The 23494-nt window shown below is 40.9% G+C and overlaps 1 long non-coding RNA gene across 1 annotated transcript in view; it reads left to right on the top strand.

Annotated features, from left to right (window-relative positions):
• Positions 1–590: 590 nt before the first annotated feature.
• The window catches only part of LOC311607686, a 29976-nt gene continuing 7072 nt past the window's right edge, over positions 591–23494 (top strand). The window contains exons 1-2 of the long non-coding RNA XR_014782704.1: positions 591–696; positions 4258–4383. This is a non-coding gene — a long non-coding RNA (uncharacterized lncRNA). The remainder of the gene's footprint in view (positions 697–4257; positions 4384–23494) is intronic.

Raw genomic sequence — 23494 nt, forward strand, 5'->3', positions numbered from 1 at the left:
TTGTAGAACATTAAGATAAAGTGTTGAAAATATTTTTTTCATTTTTGTTGGCATTTGTTAATTTTACAAAATAATTGGTCTTAAAAGGACATTTCATGCACACACACAAATATATATATATATATATATATATATATATATATACACATATGTATATATATGTTGCTTTGATAATTTTCAGTCTCCTATTGCCATATACTAGTACCTCTCCCATTGTGCCCTTTCCTCCTCTCCAAGCCCTTTTCTTCCATGTGTCTCTATTGTATTCTTTTTTCCCTTTAATTATTGTTGTTACATGTATACATACATGTAAATATACAAATACAGCTTGCTGAGACCATTTAGTGTTGCTTGTGTATATGTTTTTAGGGCTGACCAATTAGTACTGAATAACCAATTTAGGACTCATACCTGGGGAGGACCAATTCTCCCTCTCTCAGTAGTCATCAATTGCCTGTACCTCTTCATTTAGGGATGGGACCTTGGCAACATTCCCTCACTGATGTTGGCACGTCAACTTGTGTTGTCATTGTTCAGGTCTTGTCTAGATGATCTTATTGTTGACATTTCATGGATGCAAGTCCCCTGACCTGTATAGAGGAAACCGTTTTGCACCAGAAGCGGTCCTTGTCAAAGATGAAATCAAGAAAGAAATAACAAAATTGTGAAAATGAAAACTTTTCAAGTCCAAAGAGAGTAAGTTTGGTAAGATATTGTTGATATGCTGTTATGAAAAATAAAGAAACCACTGAAAATTACACTGGTTTGGGGTCAGGCTTCTTTTTATTTTTATTTTTTTGGTTCACTGACTATTTATTGAACTTGTGAGAGTACCCCCGGTAGCAGCAATGTGCGTTAGTTCCAACCTTATGGCAGAGCACCTGGAAGGGTAGTGCTCTTGTGTTTCTCTCCTCAACTCTTTCAGAAGAGAAGTGAAATTCTGTCATCTGGGTTTCATGAGTCGACTTGGTTTTCATCTGTGTTTTCATGTGGATGCTTTTCCACATCAGGTTTTGTGTTAGTCCCCTTGGAATCGAAGCCTTTACAATTTCCCAAGCCATGTTTTCCACTGAGTGTTCGACCCCTAAATAATTTATGGCATCTCCTCTAAGGCGTGGGGAGAGGAGGTAGAAGGAATGTATGAACCAGATAGAGAAAGGGCTCCAGAAGGGCTGTCTGCTGGTCATAACACAGCCACTGTAGACACGACCTCACAGCAACTATGGTGGCCTGACCTGGACATGCAGAATCTGGGCCTGTCATGGAGCAGGAAAGAGACCCACTGGACTATATCCCACTGTGATGAGTTTCTGGCTACTGGTGGATTCTTGGGGAGAGGGCACGATATGTACCAACACATGAGCTTGCCAAGTTGCAGTGGTAGGATCGAGGACCTGTACCCATCATTGCAATGAGCTAATCTGGAAGATCAACTCTAATGGCATAAATGAGTCACCTGAAATGCAGGTACCATTCAGATTTCTTTCCTTTGTGATCTGGGAACACAATGCAGGGCCTTGTGCCCATTATCAAGATGCTCTGTGATTGAGCTGTGTTTCTACTATTGATGCATCATCTAGAGTAATAGAACTTATAATTAAAACCAGAAACACACACACACACACACACACACACACACACACACACTTGAAAGACATTATGAATTTTTCATTGAGAGCTTTAAAAGGCACAATTAGGGTTAATGGGTGAAATGGCTAAGAGATGCTGATCCTGCTGGCCTGTGTTAGATCTGGACCTGCATGGCGGTAGGAAGAGCATAAACTCCTGCAGGTTGCCCTCTGATCCCCATACCTCTAGATGGGCAGTTATAACCCCCTAGTAACTGTAATACGACTTTAAAAACACAGTGAAAAGAGCAAGTATTCATGTCGGTGTTATGGTTTTGTTGAGTTGCTATAAGAATGCCAGAGCTAGCTGAGAGCTCTTAGTCCTTTCAAAGCTATGCCAGAGAACTTTGATGCCACCGTAGTACAAGGCAAAAGTCATGCAGAAAGAATGCTGGAATTGGGGCTGTGGTATTACAGAGTTGGTGTGTCTTTTTTTTTATTTTTTTATTTTACTGCATATGGTTAAGACTACTCAGTGTCCTGGCTGGAAAACAAATAGCACTCTTGTGGTGCAGATCCAGAGTGAGGAACTAAGGCCCTGGTGGACTTCTTTACCCAGTTAAAATGTCATGATGTGATAAGAAAATGTCCTCCCCCCTGGCCACCCACTGTCAACATCTCAATAGGTACTGTGTTCTGATACAGTTGAGTGAGGTATGGCACATGACTGGTGCCACCATGATGGTGATCGTGGCAGTAGTGATCATCCAAACTCACAACTGATACATCCTTGTTTGATTTCTTGCATGTCTTGTCCCAAATTTTGGACACCTGGCTTGCCCTTACTGGGCTTAATTTATGTATTTTATGACTTAAGGTTGCTCAACGGTTGGTGTTAGTGTGTTTCAGGTACATTTCATATTAAATAGGATTTTATATGTCAATATGGGAATTTAATGATCATTTATAAACTTGTTTCCCCTGCTAAAATATACTTGAGTCCAAATCAAATAAAGTACAAATTTGAGGAAATGACCCATTTAAAGAAGGAAATTGTTTCGATTTGTACTTGTAACTCTACATCAGTATATAATAAAGCATTTTAGTATGCCTTCGAAGTGAAAGCTGTAGCTTAATTTTAATAATGAAGTAAAAAAAGTGGGGTAGCTAAAACTGAGCAGTATTATATATATGGAGTTTTTATACGTGTTATTGAGTTAACTGAAAACAAAGTATATATTTGTTTGACTTTAAAATATTTGGCAAGAGTTTTAAATTTTTCAATTGTATTTTATAATGTTTTTCTCACCTTATTGTTAACATTAAGTCTTATTTCTGTAAATGCATGTTTTTCCTACTCTAGGTTTGTGTTGAGTGGTAGAGACAGCTAACTTAAAATTTATAATATGTTTCAAGTAATCTACAAATTAGTTGGTCCAAGCACAGATAATTAAGTGCAGATGCTTAGATGCTAATATTGGTCAAGTCGTGATGGGCTGTAGAAAAATGTGGAGCGGAGTGAGCAGTTACAGTGAACTGCTTAGCTACATCTGAACCTCTCCTGGGGAATGTTGTGTTTGTCCGTAAGGTCCTCCAATGGGGGGGGCAGGGGGAGTAGAGAGATAATTCCATCATTGGTTATGACACACTGGTGCATGAGGGAAACTCATGTGAACATTTTTCTCCACTTCCCAATTCATTCAGTTCTCTGAATTGATAACCAAGTGGCCTCCCATTCTTTCCTACATGACCACCAAATGCTTGGTTGAGAGGGCAGCCTACTTGTCAGAGGGAGCCTATTCCTATGCTCTGCCCCCTCAACCAGGACCAGACCTGATTCCATGCACGATGTTCAACAATGTGGAAAGGGCCCAGGAAGCAGGAAAAGAGGCACCGTCTGAGAACCCACGAACACAGGTGCAAGAAAATGACAATAACTTCACTAACTACCCACAGCTGAGTGTTTTCTATATACCAACCTATACATCATCTTATTTAATTATCTCAAAGGTTTAAAGGTAAGCCTCAGAATTAATCCCACTTAAAAAAAAAAGAAAGAAAGAAATCCACAGATTTTTCTAAGTTAAGACCTGTTCTTTAAGCTTATGCAGACAGTTAAGACAGAGCTGAAGTTCACCCAAAGATCGCCAACGTGAATATGCCAGTTACTGGGCTAGTACTTGCTACATGTTGATAATGACTGCGCATCCTTTCCGTTCTGTAGGTGAACAGTGTACTCAGTTTTGCTGATTAGTTAAATGTGAATTTAAAAAACAAGTTATTAAGTAATTCCATTATTAAATAATTCCCCTAGGTCCTCTTGCCTTCCCTCCCTCTCTCCCTCCCTTCATTTCTTCCTTTTTACCCTCAAGCTAATTTCTGGCCTCTCACCATATCACTCTTCCATTAGAAGTCAAGGCCATGGTTCCTGTCAATTCTCCACTCCCACTGCAAACTTGGATCAGTTAGGATGATCCTCAGTCACATACATGCTCTGCATTTTAGCCCAGCTGCCAGGACGGACACTACTTACGTAGTCTCAAGGATGCCTGTGAGGGCTAACTGGAAGCTTTGCCACAGATAACTGTATTGTGTGTCTGAGTGTACACGTCTGGTTTTTTTTTCTATTTTATGTGATATTTCACGTTGACTTGTCAAACTGAAAAAAATGCCCATATTGATTTTGCAGAAAGCCTCACACGTGAGATAAATGCACTCAAAGATGCTTCACAAGTAGCTCTTTGGAGCTTCAGATGTGAAATGGATCGTTCCTCAATCCTCTGTGAAGCTCTTCAATCAAACCCGAGAAGTCAAGGTGATACTGGAAGGAGGGTGGGCTACTCTGCAGGGCGGTGCGAGTGAACTGGCTGATCGAGAAAGGAACCTAAGGTGTTTGCCATGTGCTTTTTTTTTTTTTCCTTTCGGCATAGAGAGACTGTCAATCACTGTGTGACCTTAAATGCTCTGTGTGCATGGCACCTGGATACATTAACAAGGTGTGGAGGGTGCCATGTGCTCCTTTGATTTCTTTCTATTTGTCATTTGTCATTTCAAGACAGGGTTTCTCTGTGTAGCCTTGGCTGTCCTGGCCTCACTTTGTACACCAGGCTTGGCCTCGAACTCACAGAGATCTGTCTGTCTGCCTCTGCTTCCCAGAGTACTGGGATCACAGGTGTACACCTCCATACCCAGTTAATTTATTGTTTTTTTTTTCTGATAAGATTATTTTCAGGTTATTTTTAAGGTATGCATTTGTTATAGATTTTTATTAGGTACTTTGCACTGAATAACGAGCTATATTGTCATGGTGTTGAACTGACATGTGTCTCTCTTCTAAAAAGCAAAAAAATAAACCTTTATAAAAGTTAGTGACAGGCAGCATCCTTACCTAGACAGAATTGGCATAGTTTGTTAAGCAACGATCCAGGTAGGGATGCTTTTAAATCAAGCATCAGGAATGACTCTGAATTAGTTCACTTTAAACAAAGCAGTAAGACTAAGCTATCCTTAGTAAAGGGAACATCATTCTTCTGAATTCAGTTCTTATATTACATTTTAATTGGCTTTTGAAATTTACTTTTATTGATGTGTACATGTATGTGCACCTGTGTTGTGTATATATCACTGTATATATCACACATATGTGCTTATAGCTGGTAGAAAGAAGAGGATGTTTGGAGCCCCTGGAGCTGGAGCTGGAAACTTGACAGGGGTGCTGAGAATTGAACTTGGGTCTTCTGGGAGAGCAGCCAGTGCTCTTAGTCAATGACTCATTATTTCTCTGTCTCCTAACATTTTACATTTATTTAGTGTCACATTTCCAGCTGGAAGTTTCTGGGTTAAATTAAGAAAAAGAAAAGAGGAGGAAAAAAAAAAAAAAAGAAGAGAAGGAAACTCCAGAATTTTCAGCAGTCTATTTAATTTGGGCGAACAGAGAATCCTGACACCAAAGCAACATAGCTATGCTTTGGAATTTCTGCTCAGATACAGAGTGTTTGCCAATAGTTTCTGATGCTTAAGCTGCTATGAAATGGTTGCTATCCCATAACTGTGTCATAGCTTGCCTGAGCCACGGAGACCGAGTTGTTTGTAAAGCTCCACTATTAGTATAATCTTAAGAGCGTATTAATTGCCCAGGAGGTTCATGTATTTGTTCTGTACATGTGATTAAAGATCACAGCAGTTTATGCAGCGTCGTTCTAGACACGGAGAAAATGACTATTGTAACACTCGCCACTCTTTAAGTTTCCTCTACTGTGGTGCCCTTACACCTTTTCTTTCGCAGGCGTTTTGTAGCATCCTAAACAGAAGGGTATTGCAGGGAGCTGATTCTGCTTTGATCCTTGTGCTTGTTGTCAAAGCGCTTGGGATTGAAGAGACTGTTGGCTACAATTGACTGTGACAATTAGGAGATGATCAGAGCCCTAGAGTGGAGCACTTAAAGGGTAATTTACATGTCAGTTTGTCGAATAAAAAAAAAAAAAAGATATTCAGCTAAGATTTTTTCCCCCCTCAGAGCCTTGTAAACTGCAATTTGTACGCTGGTAAGAAAAACCTGGCAGAGGAGTTAGGATGCCATTACCATTTGAAAAGAAGCAATCATAAGGCCGCTTCTGAGCCCTTTGTCCACTGAAAATGCTGATTTGCAGGCAGCGAGTGAAAAAGTGGAGCCACCACTAAATAAAACCTGGAGCTAGGTAACTACCCTCTACCCCAATGCTTGGTGGCTTTTTAGCATCGGTTAAAAGTGTCCTTTAAAAAAAAAATGTATCTTAAATCCTACATTTATTGTTATTATCACAACATTGTTATTGAGCACGAATGTCCCCCGTCTATCGCCAGAAGAGTCAAAGAAGATACTGAGAGAGGTGGCTGGGACACGAGCCAATAGTCGTGGCAATCAGCTGCATCGCATTTCTCCTTCTGTTCTCTGGCACCCATCACAGCTTCCCTCTAGCCATTCTTCCGGTGGGCTATTTCTGCCGGCTCACAGCGGTGTGCTCTCAGGTTTTTCCTGTTTTTATTTATTCCTGAGCTTTAACAATGAGAGCCATCCTTCCAAGGTTTTGCAGTCAGTGCCCCGCCCCCCCCCCCACCCCAAGCATCTCTATGCCCACCCCAGGCTGTTAGCCTGTCTGTATGCACAAGGAAAGTTGAGTAACTAGAAAGTTTGTCAGTGAAGACATGTCGTAGTTACACATCCATTGTCCTATGTGGGCATATGTAAATTTGGTGCATGCGTTTAATACATAGATAAGTATTAACTTGCAATTGAAGGTGTGCCTTCCAACCCAGGACTTGGATGCTGGGCCAGGATGGTGGATAGTTTTAGAAAGATAGCACATGGTTGCCTTTATCTGTGTTATCAAAGAAGGTTCCAGGCCTTCAAAAGCCACAGTTTCTGACACCGAAGAGAAATTCGCACATGACAACCTGGCACCGCAGTCCTGACATGGATCTGGGTTTTAAAATATCCATTTCATTACTACCTTTTTATTTTTTATTTTTCAATTTATTTTTTCCATGCCTGAATCCCAAAACTTTTTATTTTAAAGAACGGTTCATTAGAGGAGATGCACTTCGCTCTTGGAAAGTTCCTGAAAATCACAATGAGTATGGGGGTTGGCTGAGGAAAGTTCATAGGCATGTCCCCACGACTACATGATGAGAAGCCCCACGTCTCCATGAACGTTTTAAACTGTTGGGGTTTCCTTGTGTCCACATGCACTTTGTAAGCAATGGTGCACAGGCAAGAATAAAAATAAAGATGAGCAAATATATCAGTTTTTAGGTGTAAAGAGGATGATGAGACCATTATCCAGGTTTCCCTAGTGTGTGCCTTAGGAGCCAGCGTGGTAAATCTGTACAAAAAAAAAAAAAAAAAGTCATGCACAGCGGGAGGGGTTCATCTCTCAGGTAATGGGGAAATAGGAGACGAGTCACCTTCCTATTGATTTAAGTAAGCATTTTGTTCCAGCCAGTCACAATGAACTTTGACTTATTTTTACTTTCCTCTTATGGGTTTGCATTTGAAACACTCTCGCAGCTCTAATTGTATAAAATTCTGGTCACCGTGCCTTCAAGATTTAGAGGGTTAGTGAGTGAACGAGTGGAAAGGCGGGGTTGCACACCACCCTTAGGAAAGACTGTTAGAGTAGCTGTCCTTGGCTGGTTTGGAAGGTGAGCTGTAATATGAGTTTTACAGCTCCTTGAGTGATGTTCTCTTTCTTCAAGGAATTCTCAGAGCTGCTCTGTGACTTAACAACTGATTTTCATTATTATTTTGTTGTTGTTGTTGTTGTTCTTTTTTTTTTTATATGTTAACTTTTATTTTTAAATTGATTTATGCAGGTCACACCTCAACTGTTATCCCCTCCCTTGGATCCTCCTGTTCCTCCCTCCCTCATTTTATTTACGAGAGAATATTTAGGTGAATAATATGAAAACATTTTAAAGTATTCTTACTTGACACTTAAGTAAATGAGAACTCCTTGAAAGCTCATTTGGAAATATTTGAAATGATGTTTTCCTCTCACCGTGGTAGTGTTTTTATACTATACAGATTGCCATGTTGTGACAAAATAAATTATTGAAATGCTTTGGAAAGTTGGTAGAAACCTGCCTAAGGAAACAATGTGTACATTTTTATAGTTGATTCACATATCAGTTTGTTGAAATGCTGCTGGTGGTGAAAAGTCCTAGAACCTTTGGCAGAACATTTGCTCTCTTGTTTTAGTGAGCAGCTCTTTCTACTTTTTGAAAGCTACACTTGCCAGATGTGATAGAAAATTAAAATAATATGAATAGCATATCGCTAGTTCGTACTTCCTATAACAAACAAGTAGTATTTCAGTATGGGCATGCCTCAAGTACCTGCTAACATTTTTCTCCGTTAACCGTAGGTGGCACTCTGATTGGATAGAAATTCTAGCCATATGTTAAATGTATAACTCAACTATTTATAGTTATTGTCATTCATCATCAGATTAAATAAGTCAACAAGCTTGCTTTCAACTAGAAACCAGGTTTTTGTAGTAGTTGTTGTTGTTGTTTGTTTTTTACAGGTTCAGCTTTTTGTTGGACATGTTAACAAGAGGGTTAGACAAAAAGTAAAAAGCCCACGTCATCGTAAGACTCCTCAGATTCTTCCTTCTTTGCTTCCACTTTCTTCTCCTCAGCTGAGGCAGAAGTGGTTGGGCAGTCCACAACAGGGCCTCCATCTCCCAGCTAGCTTGTATCTACTTTAAACTCCTCAGTGTTGAGCTTAATTTCCCCCATCATGTTTCTTGGTCAAGTTGGGGCTTGCTATTTCCCATACACAATGCTGTCTGCTCAATCTTTACTAAAATGGAGACTTCTGAGACGCTGGCTGAGCGCTGTGGCTTACCTGTGGTGGTCACGCTTTGACTGGAGTCAGTCGCTGCTGCGTAGAGAACTGAACGATGCCACGTGCACGAACTAGATTTGGGAGCCTATCTTTTCCCGGTGTGGCAGTACAGAAGCCGTTACATTGCAGCCAGATTTGAAACCGGTGTGATTCCGACCCCGGTGCGATCTTCCGGGAAGGGAACGGTCCTGTTTCCTGGCATGTTATTTTCATTACGATAGTCTAAGGCACATGACAGACCATTATGCCACAATGTATAGAGAACGAAGTATCTGATTTGTCCTTTTGGGTCAGCATTCATTTTTGCTTGTCTCACCTTCTTGGAGTTTTCCATGGCCTCACAGAAAGATCACTTTACCACGTTAGTTTAGAGCTTTGACTGCATTGCTTCCGTGGACATTTTCCTAGAAAGCCCGTGCTGGAGTTGGGCCTCCTCACCCCTGGAGACCTTTTTGAATCTTCATTTTGTTGCCTGCTAGCCTTTCCCTTAGCTGCAGAGGCTGTCTCAACGCTTCGCCGCCCCCCGCCCCCCAACCCCAGACGTGTTGAGGGAGCTAATTCCCAACAGGAACAGTCTGCAGCCAAAGAGGGATAAGGCGTCTGTGGAGGATTCCAGGCAGGTGCTCTCTGCACAGGCAGTTCTGAGAGGCACCCACAAGCTTCTTAGAGGTCCTGTTTTCACCAGATGGGCGTCTGTGAATTCTTTTGTATCTTTTTTCCCCTTTCCCCCTTTCCTATTTCTGAGGATAACAAACCAGCTTCCAAGCCCTGGTCTGAGGCTTGGTATTCAGGGAAACTCCAGCTGAAACAGGCTTGAAACTCCTTCGCCCCAGAGGGCTGCAACTCTGTGTGTTACTGAAACCAAGTCGTGTAGGTTATGGTCATACACCCAGTCTCTTCTGAGCTCTCCTTTGCCACGAGAACCAATTGGTGGATTCAGCTGCATGCGAATGGAGGTATACTGTTTGACATGGGCCATATTTGACCATGTCCTCTGGATGGGGAGGCCTGGTGGCACTCAGAGGAAGGATAACTGGCTACCAAGAAGAGACTTGATACTCTATGAGCATATACAGGGGGAAGAGGTCCCCCTCAGTCACAGTCATAGGGGAGGGGAATAAGGAGAAAATGGGAGGGAAGGAGGAGTGGGAGGATACAAGGGATGGGATAACCATTGAGATGTAATATGAATAAATTAATAAAATAAAAAAATATGTGTATGCATAACAGCACCTAGAAGCACAGATTTAAAATGAAATTCAAGTTTCTTCATAAAATGTAAATAGGAATAACCAACAAGATAACTGGGCAGGGGGTAGAGACAAAGAGACAGCTTTCATCAAATAAGGCAAGCATTTTCTTTAAAATGTCTTCATGTCAATATATAATTAAATAGCATTTGTAAACTATTTGTTCCATCATGAGATCTAGAGTTCCATAAATCTGTACCTTTCCTCATGGTGCCTTTGTAGACACCCACACTTCAAAATCATTCCTGGAATTAAGTAATTGCAGATTGTAGGGTGTTGATCTCAATATAATCAAACTTTTAGTGATCAGCTTCACTCAAAAATTGGTCAAGACATATTTCAAGATGACTTGTTGTTTGCAAAACTTAAAATCTTAGTAGTGATTTACACAATTTGGACTGAACTACAAATGATTATAATGAGTGAGTTAACCCAGAAGTAGAAAGAGTCAAATGGCATATACTCACTTATATCTGGACACTAGCCCAAGGGGCATGTCCCATGAAAGTCTTTACTCACCAGGAAAGTGGGACAGAGGGGAGGACATACTATTGGGACTCTAGGTGAGAGAAACATGGGAGAATGGGGAAATAGAAGGATCCAGAGGGTCCTAGAAACCTACAAGAAGAACATTATGATGGGCAGATCTGGGCCCAGGGGTCCTGCTCAAACTATGGCATCAACCAAGGACAATATGGGCAGTAAACTTCGAACCCCTACCCAGATCTAGCCAATGGACAGGACATTCTCCACTGTTGAGTGGAGAGTGGGGACTGACTTTCACAGGAACTCTGGTGCCCCATATTTTACAATGTCTCCTGGATGGGGAGGCCTGGTGGCACTCAGAGAAAGGATAGCAGGCTACCAAGAAGAGACTTGATATCCTATGCACATATACATATACAGGGGGAGGAGGTCCCCCTCAGTCACAGTCATAGGGAGGGGAGTAAGGGGAGAATGGGAGGGAGGGAGGAATGGGAGAATACAAGGGATGGGATAACAATTGAGATGTAATATGAATAAATTAATAAAATATATTTAAAAAGATACAGTACTTGGAGTGTTATGATATGGTTCTTACATATGGTAACTTTTGTTAATTTAAAACTACCAAGAGACAAAGGGCAGTGGAAATATTCTACCTGGTGACATTACAAGAGGCAGCAGGTGTGATATGCAGAGGTCTAGTGCAGTCAACATGAGTTTTATAGACAAAGAAAGACTACTTGAAGTTTTCAGGTCTAATTTCCATTCAGGAAGGTGGAGAAGACAGTGACCCACCTTTATCACTTATATTGGAAGGAACCGAGGACCCACGGTAATTCTTCTCAGACTCTCTCATCTCGAAATATTAATGCATTTGAAAAATATAATTTTGAACTCTTTTGGAACTGCCCGCAGTCATGTATTGGGATTGCTTTTTTTTTTTTTAAATAAATCTAGAATTTTCATCCCATTGCAATTTCTGAAGTAGATTTAGGGGTTCACCTGTGCAAATCTTTCTGATTTCTTATTGATAGGATTTATATTTTGTTCAAATTACCATTTCCTTTATGGCTGCATATATAACATTTTCCATAGCCTTCATGAAATTATTAGTTGTGAACACATACAGATGAGCACACACGATTATGTTTAGAGTTACTGTTGGGTTTCTCATCACAACTATAGTTAACTGGAGTTCCTTAATAGTGAAAGAACAAACTATACATATCCTAGGCCATCACAACTGGAAAAACAGTCACAATTATCAAAACCAGATTAGGATCTTTCATGGTCACCAATGGGAGACAAGTACCAAGCAAACTGGAGTTTGCAGTACTGCAAGCCTACAAAAGAAAGACCTATTGCACTAACCAAGGACTATACAAGTAGTAAACATCGAACCCCTACTCTGATCTACCCAATGGACAGGACATTCTCCACAGTTATGTGGAGAGTGGGGACTGATTCTGACATGAACTCTGGTGTTCCATATTTGACCACCTCCACTTCATGGGGAGGCCTCATGGCACTCAAAGAAAGAATAAGCAGGCTACCAAGATGAGACTTGATAGCCTATGACCATATAGTGGGGGAGGAGGTCCCCTTCTGTCATAGACCTAGGGGAGAGGAATAGGGTGAAAGCAGGAGGGAGGGAGGAATGGGAAGATACAAGTGATGGGATAACAATTGAGTTGTAATCTGAATAAATTAATAAAATTTTTAAAAAAGAAAGACCTTATAGTTTTCCATGCTGCATTTTGGATGAGAATATTTGAGGGTGGATTCAATACATTCTACTTTCATAATATGTATAAATGATTAAAAATACTTCTTATATTTTTTTTGGTGTATTTTCTGTGCACAAAAGCCAAACATCTTTGCCTGTAGATTAAGTTATTCAATTGGCTGATGCAAACAATAAAAAGGAAGATACTTATTACATGTTTAGTTTTTGACCAATGCTTATGCATAAACTCTAATTAGGATTAAGGTTTATAAATCAGTGTAGCTACTATGTGAGTAAACACTAACTAGACTAATGACCAAGAAAAATAAGACATACATATATTGGAACATAACCAACACTAGCCGTGGGTGCAGATCTCATCAGAGGTAGTTTTTAGATCCGAGACAGTGATTCTGGGCAGCCGTTTTATTCATCAGGTTTTATTAACACTCTTCCTAAATGTTGAGATTATTATGATGCCTACTGCCTCTCCCTATCTCACAGAGTTTCTAGTCTAGAGAAGGATAGATAGGCAGTGAATAATCATACCAATGAATATTCATGGACAAATAGAGATGACAAGTCTGAAAGATCTACAGTTCCGTAAAAAGAACACGGCAAAGGACTCAGCCCTTGAGAGGGAGTTAGAAGACTCTCAGAAAGCAAATCTTCCAAATGAAGTCTGCAGGATGAGTTGAGGTTATGTAGGCAAAAAGAGAGGTGGATGAAAAACCTGTGCATCAAACTGTGGAGGAGAGAGAGGGGGGGGGAGGAGAGGGAAAGAGAGAAAGAAATAGAAGAAGAAGAAGAAGAAGAAGAAGAGGAGGAGGAGGAGGAGGAGGAAGAAGAAGAAGAAGAGGAAAAAGAAGTGAGTTGATACCAGAGAACTAGGTAGTTCCAGATCAGCATATAGTCTATGCTAAAGATCTGGTTATTGAACCAGACAAATGGCGTTCATCTGTGAACACTCCTGGCTTCTACTGGTCAATTTGCATTGACCTGGAGACACTTTTGGTTGTCATAGCTTGGGTTGAGGATCCCACTGGCATTTATTTCATAGGCAGAGGCAAGCCAGTGCCTGACTTTTCTGCAGTGCACAGAATAGTCCTCTACAACAAAGGAATTACCTGGCTCAAAGTGTCGCTAGTGCTGAGGTTGAGAAATCTTAACATAGGCAGTGACATAAAATTGGGTAAATGTGTATTGTTTCATGTTTACCTAGAATTTATTTAGAAAGATGAATTGGAATAGAAAATTATACTTAACTTTTCTATTTTTTTTGTAAAAATAATTCGTGTTCATCATAAATATATGAGAGTAAGTATAGAATAAATCAATAGATTAAAATATTACTGCTATGATGCCATGTTAGTTTACAACCTTTGTGATTTTACTTGTGCAAAATTATAATTATTTCACAAATTTACAAATATTTTACCACAAAGAAATATTTTATTTCACTACAAAGATGAGGTCATACTATGCGTAGCATCTTTGACCTTATTTTAATGTTCTAAGAGTGTGTTTTGAATAATAAACTTTTCTGACAATAAAAATAATTATTTCCTTTGCTAAGCTAATACCATCACTCACCTCCTCAGGTAGAAGCCCATGCTAACTCATCTCTGGCTGCCATTCCTAATTCATGTTCTCATCACCACCACAACAAATTGGTCCAATACAGCTCAGGTCCTGTCAATCTGCTTTATGTTGGGTAGTCACTAAATTCTACAGACCAGAATTACTTTGCTTTGGGTCACAAATTATACATATGACTTAGATTCTAATATCCAGATATGTTTGGAATATAAACAGTTTCACAGGCATGGATGTGGCTGAGTAGCCAGTAGGCTCTAGATCAACATGGAATAACATAACTGACTCCCTTCTCCCAAATCTCTTTATTGTGCTTTGGTTAACAGCAGGCATACGAGTTGTTTAGCTTGTACTTGTCACGAGGATTTGGTGATACCATCACATGACTAATTTCTTACCTAGTGTTCTCGTGGCTGAAGCAAGGGGTGGTTTAAGCCTGTAATCTCAGTACTTGAGATGTGAAAGCTGGAAGGGCAGCGATCAAGGCCAGCCTGGGTTCTGAGACCCTGTGCCAAGAAACAAACAAACAAACAAACAGTAAACAACCAGTTTCTCCAAATCAAACCAAAACCCAAACCTAAAATAGTCTAAATACCTTTAAAACGTGTCACCCTTTTACCTAGGCAATAATTTAGGTGCTGGCAGAATCAAGCTCATTAATCTTTATTTTATTATTCATTTATCCTCTGAGTACTAACACTTTCTCAGCAGCGCAGTGTGGAGAAGTGATGGATTTCTCCGAGAGTAAGTGGCTGGCAGCATAGAGCCGGTCCACCATAAACTGTCATTACAGAATATGCAAAAAGGGTGGTCTGGTGGAGGCAAGCAAGCCTCAGAAAACATGATTTTCAGGAATTTTCTGGTTATGTGAACTTCTGTAGTTAATTTCACATTCTTGAAGCTCATTTTCTTCACATTTTAAATTGAGGAATCAAAAAATAAGATTTCTGAGCTTTTATATTTCCATTCTATGCTTTTTGTTGAAGGACGCTTAACAACAATAATCAGAAAGATATATTTTCAGTTTTCCTAATCATTTTAATTTTAATAGATTTAAAGTTATAAGATTTTTTTTCTCTCTGTGAGACTCAAAGAATGTATTGAAACTTTTTCTTTCTAAACATAAGCAAAAATTAAGGACTTATGAAATGTTTCAGCCTTATTCACATGTACCAAAGGCCTGACAATGAAAGTGAGGCTTTCCTTCGAGAGGCGTGCATGGGCTTTTGTTGGTTCTAGGAAGATAACAATGTTTTATAACTACAGAATATAGCGCTGCGGACTGATGCCCGGTATACTGCCAGGAGATACTGGGACATGTTGGTTTTTGTATACTCCCAAGATTTTCATATGCAGGTCCAGGCCGTTTGATCATTTTCTGAGATTCATATTCTGTTTCTAGTTTTTAACCTCAGACTAACTCTTTAGAATGAAAATATTATTAACTAAAGGTTGGCTGTGGAATTTAGTAGGTTACAAAAAACCCAACAAATACCAGGAGAAGTTAGTCTGACTTAGCAATACTAAGAAAGAAAAAATTAGCATACCATATATAATTTGGCAAAAGTAAAATTATTCATTTATCAAGTCTGAAAATGTGTGTAGAATATTTCTCTTTTTAAATATTGCTTTAAGTACTGCATAAATCAAATTATGTTAAAGTTTCATATCCGTCCCTTTTAAAAATAATTTTGGGATGAAGTCTACGTCTTTGACGCAGATTCATTCATCAACATTTCACACCGGAAACACAGCTATTACTGATTATGGCAGTAAGCTGGGCTTTCATTGCTGATGTGCATTGATTGAGGAGGCAAAGTCTGCAGTTACTGTTTTCCATAATGTTTTTTTTTTGTCACTTATGTGTTTTGGTTGTTCTTATAAGATATACATCCTATATAGTGCTGTACATTTTTCTGTCACCATAAATAATATTTAGAATCACAAAATATTTGTTGCTTAAATTTGTCACCAATAAGGGGAAATGAATCGTATGGTACATATTTGCATCCTCCAGAGGCTTAGATACCCAAAAGGCCACCCGTGTGCCAAAGGAAGGAATAAAGGAGCTGTTCTCGATACATGGAGGAAGACACCCAAAGCTTACTGAATATCAGACTTAAGGAGAAAAACGTGCCAATACGAAAATGCGTCTTTCAGGATTAAATTCGGCATTTGTTACTTAATAGCATTTGCCATCTTCCAAATTTTCATATGTAGCAAATTAACTTTAAGTCATTTTGCTATTCCAAGTGTCTTTGTGTATTGTATTTCTTTTTTCATAGTCTTTTGGATAACATTTGGGAAAAAATAAGACTACAACAGTCAATGATTACATTCAGGCTGGAAGACAGTTGTAAGACCAAGGAACAGGTGGAGTGTATGTGATGGGAATATTCACTTTTTGTGCCACCATTTTGTAGTTGTTAAAAAAAAATAGCAAATGGTGGATATTGTTTCTTTACAAAAAATGGTTCTGTACTGGATCCATCTGCGAAGTATAAACATGTCATCAGCGCTCATTTTCCATCTCCAAAAAACATTCGCCATGTCCATATTTGATTTTCAAGTGCATCTGTGCACTGATGGAAGCCCTCCCAACAGGCTGCCACACAGTTGCAAAACCCACACATTTCTGCCTTTGAATCAAACTTTCACAAGAGCCCGCCTCCCATGGGTATACGCTTGTTTCCAAGTTGCAAAGGTCCCCTGGCTGATACCAATAAAGGAGCCTCAATCAATGTCCATGGTAAGATTAGGTTATCCTTTTTATGGAGGTGATATTATCCATAAACATTTTTGTTACTTTATTCAAAATATATTTGTGTGTGTGTGTGTGTGTGTGTGTGTGTGTGTGTGTGTGTTAGGCGTTTTCTTTAGATCATATTGCAGTTCTCTAATTATCATACTTGAAGTCTTGAGTTTCTCAATGACTAAACTCTTATCTGAGAAAGAACGTGAAGATCTCAATATTAGTCTGGTCATCCAGAAAGCTTAAGAAGAAAAAGCAGGGGAGAGCATCTCAGACATCTGAAAGGCAAGCATCCTAGGCTGTAGGAGCCCTAACATTATTGATGGTCACAAAACCTGAAAGAACTGAAAACACCACTGAAGAATTTCTTCTCTTCATGAACCCACACTCAGAAGTAAGCCCCTCAGTATAGAAAGATTTTTTTTTTTACCTCATTATTTCTCCTGCACAGTATGAGGGTTACCTTCGCTACAGAGCACGGAGTAAGCCTTGCTTGTCATTTTTAATCAGGTTGTTTTAGGTAATTTTTGTTATGCCCCTCATTACTGAATTGTTTATCAATAGGTGCAGCAAGTGTCACTAGCTTTTCTCATCAAACCAGGTCTGACAAAGCAGCGCATGCATGGGAAAGAGGCAGCTAGGTGAAACTAATGCCGTAGATGTTTGATTCATTAGGAGCTTATTGTTAACGGGGTTGTCTGATTGTAAAGGCTCAGTCAAGCAAAAGAGTGCAGAGTAATCAGTCGGATTTATAGTTTGCAGGGCTCAGAAAAAAAAAAAATCAACATAAACCTTTGGATAGAGCAGAGACAGAAAAATCCCCTTTGGGCAGGCCTAACCTGGAACCAGCCAAATAAGGTCATGCTACATCAAGGTTTCCTGTTAGGTGATGGGAGATAGAGGCGGATTAGAGCCATATGGCATGGCCTATCATACCTTCTGACTTAAGATAACAAAGCCAAGCTTTGTGCTTAGCTGGTTTTGACTGACATCATCAATTTTATTTTATGTTGGTCACCTCCGGTAACAGGAAAAAAAAAAAAAACGGCCTGGGGTTGATAACACATGCTTGCCTCGCCTCCCCCACCCCACCCCACCCCACCCCACCCCACCCCCACCCCCACCCCCTGCACCTTCTCTTTCTTTTAGTATTAAGATGCCCAGGAGCTAGTTTTGTGCTGTTAAAAATTTCAAAGAATTAGGAGCTTCCTTTTCTATCACCCATCCTCCAGCAACCGCCAGCCCCCCCTCCCCTCCTTGTTTTCGGTTTGTACCTTGCAAATGAGAGGCAGCCGCATTCAGAACCAGATGCGCGGCAACCTAGAGAGTGAGCATAAGCCGGTGTACTTTAAGCCTAATGGGAAGTTTTATATGCAAGGGCCTTGAACTGATTAGTATAATTCCCTCTTTAATACAGCTGTCCCTCCAGATTAAGGTAAACCAAATGTTGCAATCAGAGATTAGTGTACCTTGCCAGTTATTAACGTCCCCGGGTGCTCGGCAAGCACGTCAGCCGCTAATGCTGTGTATGTATTTGTTACTTCCCCGCTGTAACTTGAACTTCTGCACCTGTCAAAGCATTCCAGCGAAGAAGAGTGTGGGGCAGCGTTATTGGAAAGCGAAAGTTTTATACCTGTGCACCTGTTTTGTTTTGTCACAGCTCAGATTTTCCTTTGGCGTGCCAAGACGGCCAGGTGCCTTAATCTGCTATTCTTTTGGTTTTGTAAGGAGAGACTTTGTGTTAGCTACACTGCATTTGTTACTTTCATATGCTTGCATTTACACAGCTGCGGGTGCTCACCTAAACTTCTGTGTGTGTGTGTTTCTTTTTCTTTTTCTTTTCTTTTCTTCTTCTTCTTCTTCTTCTTCTTCTTTTTTTTTTCTTACGCTGAGGTATCTCTAGCGGCAAGGTTTCTTGTCCAGAGAACCGCACCTCTGTGTCCCCTGAGTCCTTCGGCCTGAGCTGTGTCTTTGTCACAAGGTGGGTCTCACAACTGTAGTGTATTTGGCAGGATATCCTGCTTCTTGCAGCTCAGATGTCAGAAAGACAAAGTCCTGGCTATCTCAGAAAGATCTGGCTCTGCCTCTTTCCCTCCCTTAGCCTCCACCCAGGTCACGCTTGGACCGGAGGTCCAAGCCAGTGCACTGAGTGTACTAGAGATGCCAGGCAGTTTAGCTTGGCTGTCTGTCTGTCTTAGGGCCTGCTGTAAACTGACCGCCAGGACCCAAATCCATCAGGGGTGGAAGGCGGTGCAAAGGGAGAACAGTGAAGAAGCTTCGTTATTTTGTAGAATGAAGTACCTTTTGAGTTTGATCAACATTTTCTGTTACTCAGAGATGAAGAATTAAAAAAAAAAAACAAACTTCTATGAAAATGCCATGTTTGCTAAGTAACCACAAGACTCACACCAGGATCTGGGTTTTAAAACATGGAGCTTTAAACTTGAGAGCATGTAGCTGGGGCTTCCAGAGGTGCATCAGGTGCCCCGCAGTGGCGGGGCCACAGTGGCCTTTCTTCCATGGAGCTGGAAGGAGACTGGTGCGGCGCCGGGGCTGGCTTTTCTTTCCATGTCCACCTTGCCCAGCCCCGTCGTGGTATTTGCAACACTGATTGTTTGGTTGCAGTTTCTACATATTATAGCTTAATTGCAGATTTTTTGAAAAGACAAAAATATGTTCATATCTTTGGAATTATGTCTTGCAGCCTACTAAATATGCTAATGCAGCGCTAAGCGGGGATAAAGTTCTTGCCATACCCCCCAACAGTTGTGTGGAGCCTGCTGCCAAGTGATTGTTAATTGTGAAGCACAGGCAGGCTTTGCAATCCATCTTAATTGTCATACTTCAGGTTCCGTGATAAGGCTCGATGTTCTGTTTAAAGTGACAATGTTGACAAGAGGAAAGGGTGTGGGCCCGAGCCTGTGGTTCTGGAGGGGTTGTGTGCTCTGACCTGCCGAAGGTTGATATGGACGGTCTGTGAGGGGATTTTAGTTGTCATGGGGTCCCCAGGCAGTTGAATGGAGAGACTAGTCTGTCCTGCTTTTTCCTGTTAGGATCCTGACACGTGGAGCATTGATGAACTCAGCACAACGTTGAATGGGAGTTTTTTTGGCAGCTGAGACACTGGGGCTAAGCTGCAGGTCAGAGATAAACCGCGCGGATCTCCTCCTGCTCAGGGCTCCTAGTGCGCTTTCTTCCCTCCTGAGTGCAGGAAATGGCTCATGCTAAACACATTCACTTTTCAGTTTTCCTTTCTTCTAAAATGGAGCTTGACAGATGGGGCTTTTCAGCTCCCCGTTTTTTGTTTTGTTTTGTTTTGCTTTGTTTTTTACCACCTCTGCCTTCTACCTTAAAAATCTTCTCGAGGAAGCAAGAGGTCATCTTGGTGAGGACGCAAGAGGGTATTGGTTGACTTTCAGGAAAAGCCCATGGCTATGGCTGCCTGATTGTTGAGCATAAACTTAACAGCTGGCCACCTCTGAGGTTTCCTTCTGCATTTGCCTTAGCATCTCTGCGGTACATATCAGAAGGATGGTACAGGGCAGAATCCATTGTCCAGATGAACGTAGGTAAACACCATCTAACAGGAGGTCACATTAGAAAAAAAGAAAGATCAGATTTGGGAGGTCATACTGACCTTTGAAGATTATTTTCTCCAATAGCCATGTGGCTCTCTATTCACAAGGCTCAGGGTGACTCACTCTAAACTTGGACGTTATTTCACATGCAGTTGGGTTGTTGCAGGTTTCTGAGATGTGGAAAACAAAGAGAAACTTCCAGCAAAGAGTTACTCCAAAATCTTTGACGGATATCCTGTGAAGAAAACATTCCATCTAGTTCTTGTATCTGCCCTGTACTTGGTCAGTCAAAGCTTTATTTAAAAAGAACATTTCAAATAGATCCTGATGTGGTATTAATTCTCGACTGCGAAACCACTTTCAAACCAAGTCAAATTTTGAGTCAGAGGATATGTTCTGTGCCTGGCTTCATGGGACAGGAATGCGTCCTTTTTTCTAAACTGAATTTGTAATGCCTTTTGAAGCAAAAGAAGTGTGTGTGTGTGTGTGTGTGTGTGTGGTGTGAATATCATTGTAGGTAAAGGTGACAGGAAGGGGGCAAAGACATAGAAAATAAAAGGTTGTGGGTGCAATTGAGAGTAACAGTATAGTCCCAGGGCTAACACCTTAGAGCAAGTTGGGTGATTTTGCCCTTTGATCTCTACCACCTCTCACCAACTTTATGCATTCTTTTGGTCTCAAGGTGGGGGGAGGGAGGTGAGAGAGAGAGAGAGAGAGAGAGAGAGAGAGAGAGAGAGAGAGAGAGAGAGAGAGAGAGAGAGAGAATATGAGAGAATGCACCAAATATATTGAGCTAGTAATGATTCATATTTGGAACTCTATCAGAATTTGCTCTGATGCAAGACAGATGTGCTGGGCCCTCCACAGCAAAGCAGGATTTGCAGTCCCCACTCCCTCCTTCAGCCACACAAGGTTATCTTCATTCTCTCTGTGTGGCTGGAAGCATCCTGAACTTAGTAGGCATACTCTCCCGCACCACTGAAGGAGAGTTTTACTGTCTTTCAGCTTTGCTTGCTGTTGCCCCAAGGACAATAGACAGCATTGGGAACCCAAAGAAATAGAAACGGCTGTAAAGTGTGATGGTTGCAGTAGGTAGCGCACAGCAGACACTGCATTTTTACTGTTTCTTGCTGAAGAACAAGGCTGGCTTTGCCTCTGGTTGAACACGTGCCTTGGTTGTGCTTGTCAGCTGTAATACTGCATAAGGAGGTGGTAGAGCTTGGTGGGAGCTCCTATCCTGAATGAAAGATGGGATTGTTTGTATTTTTCTATCTGTAGAAGCATGGCTATATGAACTGACTCCAAATATTCTAATCCTAGAGATGCCTACATGCCGTCTTCATGAGATCCAAGGAAGACAGGGTGCTGTATTATGTGGTTTGAAGGACTATAACCTGCCACCAGGGTTAACTGTGGCATGCACTAACACATTCAAAATTTCTACAAGTGGAGCAGTTCCCCGAAATCAAGCCATGTTTTCCTGATGTTCCTTTTGTGTTGCAGTTGTGATATCTGACAGGAATCGTATCTTATACTGTGGATAATGTTGGTTTCTTATGTACTAACCGGAGAGAGGGAAACTATGTGTCAGCTAATTGGTGCTCTGCTTGGTATATTATAGGTTTTTTTTTTTTGACCATAGAATGGCTCAACAAGGTTATTAGGTTAAGGTTTGTGTTCTCCTAAGTAATTTAAATCTGTCAAGATGTGCAGATGTCAGGGAAGCATCTAGTCAGCCTTGTGGAATAAACAGAGCTTAAGATTTCTATTTAATAATATCTTGAACTTCTGCTCATTTTATCCTCACCTATAAGAGGAGCAGCCTGTGTGCATTTTGCCTTACAATTCAGAGTCTTTCACCTCAATTAATTAGCAATTCTTAAATATTTGTCACTATAGACCTTCCTGCTCTCTTCCTCCCTCCTCTCTCTGTCTTCTGTCTGTCTGTCTGTCTGTCTCTTGCTGGCTTTGCCTTTCACACTGTTTCCAAGACCAGTATTGAACACGTAGGGTCAAGTAATTCTTCTTCACCAGTCTCCTGAAAACCAGGACAACAGGTATGTACCCTCAAACCTGGCTTCACTAAGCACTGAGGCTTGTCTTTTGGGAAGACGTTTCTCCCCCTTAGCTCGTGTTCTCCATTTTTATTTATGAGTACTGTTAAGGGTTGCTGCTTGAACCAATGGCCTGATTCTCTGACTGTTTGCCTCCATGCTGTTCATGGGAGCCATGTCCTTACTGCCATGAGTCAGGCTCTCTGTGTGTTTGGGTTTATATCTGTACATGTATGTGTATGAATATGTTCTTTGAAACGAGAAACAAACATGTTGTCTGCTTATAGGATCTTTCTGTATTATGTCTGTGCTTCTATAATCTTTATTCTTTGCTCCTTCTAATCCATGACTTTCTCACTTCTTTTTCTTTTTTCTTTTATTAATTTATTCATATTACATCTCAATTGTTATCCCATCTCTTGTATCCTCCCATTCCTCCCTCCCTCCCATTTCCCCTTACTCCCCTCCCCTATGACTGTGACTGAGGGGGATTACCTCCCCCTGTATATGCTCATAGAGTATCAAGTCTCTTCTTTGTAACCTGCCATCCTTCCTCTGAGTGCCACCAGGCCTCCCCATCCAGGGGACATGGTCAAATATGGGGTACCAGAGTTCCTGTGAAAGTCAGTCCCCACTCTCCACTCAACCATGGAGATCTGGGTAGGGGAGATCTGGGTAGGGGTTCAAAGTTTACTGCACGTATTGTCCTTGGCTGGTGCCATAGTTTGAGCAAGACCCCTGGGCCAAGATCTGCCCATCATAATGTTCTTCTTGTAGGTTTCTAGGACCCTCTGGATCCTTCTATTTCCCCATTCTCCCTTGCTTCTCTCACCTAGAGTCCCAGTAGGAAGTCTTCCCTCTGTCCCACTTTCCTGGTACTCACTTCTTTTTTAAAAAGACAGTTTTTTTTATATGTTGTGTATATGTACTTTGCCTGCGTGTATTACATGCATGCCTGTGGCATGTAGATGCTGGAAGAGGGCATCAGATATGAAGTAAGAGCTGGTTGTAAGCTGCCACTTGGGTGCTGGTCACTGAGCTGGGTCCTCTGCAGTAGCAGCAAGTGCTCTTAATTTCTGAGCCATCATCTCACCATC

This window comes from Acomys minous, assembly GCF_964271855.1.
Source record: "Acomys minous genome assembly, chromosome: 10".
NCBI classification, from domain to species: Eukaryota; Metazoa; Chordata; class Mammalia; order Rodentia; family Muridae; genus Acomys; species Acomys minous.